Raw genomic sequence first — 5752 nt, forward strand, 5'->3', positions numbered from 1 at the left:
CTTCACAATGGAATAGTATTCAGCTATTAAAACAAAGACATCATGATTTTACAGGCAAATAGATGGAACTTGAAATTATCATCCCGAGTGAGGTAACCGGATCCAGAAAGCCATGGATGGTATATATACGCAGTTACAAGTGGATATAACTCATAAGTACAGAATAACTACGCTATAATCCACAGACAAAAATAAACTGGGTAATAAGGAAATCCTAAAGGGAGGAAGCACAAATCTCATTCAGAGGAGGAAACTAAATAGTAGTTGAAGGTGGATGTTGAGGAGGAACTGGATAGGAAAGAAGGTGATAAAAGGAATGGGATAGCAATCAGGGATGAGTAGGAGGGGGTAAGAGAAGACTGGGAGTGGGGATTGAAATTGGTGGAGTGTGGGTATCTCTGGAGACTAGCTGGAGGCCTTGGATGGGAGGGATGCAGGGAAGCTCTGGAAGTGACCCTAGCTTAGTGTCCTACCAAAGGGAGACATAGAGACTGAGACATAGAGTCTTCCTCCTATAGGCTGGCAGGGCTTTCAGAGGAGTTAGATGAACATAAATCCACCCACAAAACCTTCAAACCCAAATTTGTCTTACCTACAAGATATACAGGGGAAAAGATGCAGTGCAGACTGAAGTAACAGTGAATCAATGACTGACCCAACTTGAGAATCATTTTATTTGAGATAGCCAACTCCTCTCCTGACACTATTAATGATAACTCTGCTCTGCTTACAGGCATAAACCTAGAAACTGTCTCCTGAGAAGCTTTGTCCAGCGGCCGATTGAGGTAGATGCAAAGACCCACATCCAGAAATCAGGTGGAACTCCCAGGGAGTCTTATGGAAGAGCAGGAGATAGCAGTAAATAAGAGGGGTCAAAAAAGCTATAAAACGACCCAAAGAATCAACTAACCTGAGACCAGGGGGGCTCACAGAGCCTGGGATACCAAGAGGGAGCATAGGAGCTAGACCTAGTCCCCCTTCATGTTTGTATCGAATGTGCAACTTGATGTTCTTGTGACTCCCCTAACAAGTGGAATAAGGTCTGTTTCTGCTCTCTGTTCTCTGCCATTGGATCCCCTTCTATCATTCTTGGTCTGCCTGGTTAGGCCTCAGTGGGAGAAGACATGCCTAGACTTGCTGGGAATTGATGTTCCAGGGTGGTTTATTACCCAGGGGAGCTTCCTGTTCTCTCAGGAGAGGGGGAGGGGGCAATAGATAGAGGAATTTGTAAGGGCCAGGCATAGAAGAGAGCAGAAAGAGAGATCTGTGATTGGGCTGTAAAGTGAATAAAATATAAAAGTAAGCAAAACATTTATTGGACAATTATTAGCTAATAACATACATCAGTGTTGTAAGAAAAAGTGTTTTAGAGACACTATGAAAAGCAAATACATAGCCAAGTAATGTGTAAACACTATGTTGATTTAAAAATTCTTAGGAAACCCTGTTTGTGACAGCATACTCTTTTTGTACATGATATATATTGATGCCTAGAGAAAAAGAAAATATTTATCACTCTATTATTTCCTTTTAGTATCGAAGGAGTAGATTGATGTCCTTATGCAGATGAAGGCAGGTACAAGAAAGAATGAGGCCTATCATTGGACAAGAAGGAAGGATGGGTGGAAGAAAAGTTTTAGAGAGGAGGAGACCAGAGCAAGAAAGATCACCTGAGAGAATATGGAGATGGATATTAGATTCTTCTCTGCACATTTACAGGTTTTTATGAATATTCTTAAGAGATGGATGTGTATAGGGCTTTGTATGTCTAGGTGGGCAATTATATCTTATCAATTGGATCAGAGGCTATTCTGTTGTGTATTCTCTCATGTTGCGATTTAATTGAGTTCAACAGAGTGTGTGGTGGCTGGACACACTGGGCTGCCACAGAACTGGGATGTGTATGTCTGGCAGGATGGTAACCTGCCTTGGGAACTAGATGGGTAGAGAGATTGTTGCCAGGCTGAGAGAGAGGCCTTCAGCAGTGTGACATGGGTTGGAACTAAGCGGGTGAGACGCTTTGCTTACTGAGATGAAAATATCAAACGGATGCCATGGGGCACTATGGTGATGGCACCTAGGGCAGGGTAAAGAATCCTTTTATTTTAATTTTGCAGCAACAAAAAGGATAAGGCAAATCATAATGATAAAAATAAATACTATTTGTATAACTTATTTATCTTCATTTTTATTATTTTATTAGTATACTTATTTAACTATCATTATTGTCATTATTAATTATTATTATTATTAAACTAATGCTCACTTATAAAGAAACAAGCTGAAATCAAGGTAATTTAGTTTTATCCAGAGCAGATAGGAAGGGTCAGCTAAGAAGCAGAGAATAACCAAATTCTTGGTGACATCACTTCGATAACCTTATTAATATCTAAAGAAAACCTGATAAGATGATCACTGTCCTGTGAGAAGATGAAGCATCAGGTTGAGTCCCAGAAAGTTACCTCCAGTTCACTGTGTGTAGATATATGTAACAACAACAGCGTGGACATTGTAGATTCCTATCATAATTTCAATGACTTTTATTTTTGTTTTAGCTTGGATTTCATTGAAAGCATATAAATAATGATTTATTATAATTTTCTAATGAAAAGACAAATATGCTTTATTGACATGAACTTACTAAATATAATTGCTTTGATTTCTTTGTTAAGAGGCTTTAGCAAGGATAGAGACAAGAGACAATTACTAATGGTAGCAACTAAACGTCTGGAAAAAAATCTTCCTCTTTGAGGCAGAAGGAACACCCATTCAGAGCCTGCCCCACATGTGGCCCATACATATACAGCACCAAACTAGATAAGATGGATGAAGCAAAGAAGTGCAGGCTGACAGGAACCGGATGTAGATCTCTCCTGAGAGACACAGCCAGAATACAGCAAATACATAGGCGAATGCCAGCAGCAAACCACTGAACTAAGAACGGGACCCCCATTGAAGGAATCAAAGAAAGGACTGGAAGAGCTTGAAGGGGCTTGAGACCCCATATGAACAACAATGCCAAGCAACCAGAGCTTCCAGGGACTAAGCCACTACCCAAAGACTATACATGGACTGACCCTGGGCTCCAACCTCATAGGTAGCAATGAATAGCCTAGTAAGAGCACCAGTGGAAGGGGAAGCCCTTGGTCCTGCCAAGACTGAACACCTAGTGAACGTGATTGTTGGGGGGAGAGTGATAATGGGGGGAGGGTGGGGAGGGGAACACCCATATTGAAGGGGAGGGGAAGGGGTTAGAGGGATGTTGTCTCGGATACCGGGAAGGGGAATAACAATCGAAATGTAAATAAGAAATACTCAAGTCAATAAAGATACATAAAAATCTTCCCGTTTAATGGTATTGATAAGTAGCTATGAAACTATTATCTAGCTAGAAAAATGATGTACAGAAATAGTAGCTGCTGCTAAATAGAGAATATGTGTACAGTATATAAGAAACTCATCTGCTTAGAAACCATACTGAAAACTTCAGTGAAAATAATTTTCATTGAACAAAAATGTCAAAGTTTATAGGTATTTAAATATTTTACATCTACAAACATACTATTTTTGTTTCTGATATTTATTTATTATCTTATTTGCATATATTATTTAGCTAATACATGATATTTTATATGTAAATAAATATGAGCAGATACACATTTCCAATTTTACTTCAATTCTGTGTGATGTAGAACTTTGGATGACATCTATTTTCTTCATAATGTTTCAGTCACAACATTTTGTTATTTATAACTTGTGCAGGCTAGACACATGCAGTCAACTAAGCTCCAGGGACCACATGTCCAAATTCCAGACAATTGTACTTTGAGGAATACCTTTCATCATAGCATCTATGTGCTAGCTGAAGGATTTCCTTTCTTGAATTGTGGTCATAATATGAAAAACCAATCTTAAATATTTACAAATTCAACTCAAAATTTTTATGTTCATAAATTTAGAGTACATTAAATTTTATAAAATGTAAGGGAAATATAAAATTGCTTTGAAATGTAATTCTTATTTATGTTATTTATATTATTATGCTTCTTAACAGCCTTTTAAATTTATTTTTAATATTCAAATTTACTTAAACTATTTATTTCTTCTCCAATTCCGCCCAGGTAACTTTTATGTTTTCCTCCAAATTCATAGTCTTTTTTTCACTAAGTATTATTATATGTAGATGTGTTTGCTATGTAATGTTACTTATATGCAATTATTCTAGGCTAATTGGCATTAGACAACCAATTAATTTATTCTTGTCTGAAGAAAACCACCTTTGCTATTTCCAGCATTCATCAGTTACCTATAGTGAATGTGCATGTGTGTGTGCATGTGTGTGTGTGCATGTGTGTGCATGTGTGTGTGTGCATGTGTGTGTGCATGTGTGTGTGTGCATGTGTGTGTGTGTGTGTGTGTGTGTGTGTGTATGTAGGGTTGAAACCTTAGGGGATTTTCCCCATCTAGTTTGGTGTGGTCATAAGTATCTTCCTTGTTCAGCTTATGTTTAGGTGGCCAAGTTGGTGAAACTTTTTAGGTATACCTTCCTATGTTATTAGGAGACACAAACTTACAGCAAAGTTCGTGATCCACAGGTTTTTGCAATTTTTATGCACTTTCTTCCTCAATGTCCTCTGAATCTTCAGTGTGGGAGTGCTTTCGTGATGTATCCACTGGGACTGAGCTTCTCAACTCTGCATTTTGATTAGTTGTGGGTTTCTGTAGTAGTCTTCATCTGTTGGAAAGAGAAATTTCCTAGATGAGGAGGGAAGCCTAATCTTATACATGGTTGAAAGGAGAAATGTTGGGATTCTTGTTAGGGATTATGTTGGTTTAGTAAATAGTGGTTGTATATTCTCTTCCATTAGCTATGATTTTACTAACACTGTTACTAGCTAGCTGTTTGATAAAAGATGTGACTTTCCCACTTGCTTTTATTCAATATTCCTCAAATATTTTTGTTGTCTTAAATCCACAATTCCATGGAAATTCAGTTAAAAATTTCTGAATCTCTGTAGAAGATATCTAGGTGGCTACAAGTAACTCCACTTCATATGTAGAACAGACTAGGGTATTCATTTTAAACATACAGACTTTTTCAAAAGTTAACACTTATCAGTCCAATATGAGAATGCAGAGGAAATCTGGCACCTTTATAAGTGAAGGAACTAATCTTCAGGTAGTGAACCCATTTTAATCTGGCAAAATTCAAAGATTTTTATCTACCATATAAAATATATTTTCATGAGAGACATCTAAATGAAGGAGTCATGGAATCTTTGTCCGTATTCCTAGCAAAAACAATGGTAAAATGAATCTTCATTGTCAGAGATTGCTAACTCCTTAAGTGACTCTTCGCAGCACTATTCTGTAACTAATGTATTCTTCTGTTTATTCAATAAATGATATTAAACATACAAACTTGTTTATGTGCCAAAGATACATTTAGTTTATATTAATAGGGGCTTTAGTATTTCCGTAAACATATTTCTTCACTAACCTATTTTAGAAATGAAGCCCTTAGAACAATTTCCAATTTCACCATGGTCTTTAAAGTTACATGAACACATTGGAAATGATATCAAGAGCATTATTGATAATAAGGGAGCCTTTGTTAAGTATGTTAGTTCTTTTACAATACATTACTGTACTGGCTAATAAAAAAAGTAAAATATATTTTGATTTTATTCTAGTTAAAATGCAAAGTAGCAGGTGAGTTGTAGGCAAGTACAGTTCTCTGTGTGCTAATACC

Source organism: Rattus norvegicus, chromosome 2 (assembly GCF_036323735.1).
Source record: "Rattus norvegicus strain BN/NHsdMcwi chromosome 2, GRCr8, whole genome shotgun sequence".
NCBI classification, from domain to species: Eukaryota; Metazoa; Chordata; class Mammalia; order Rodentia; family Muridae; genus Rattus; species Rattus norvegicus.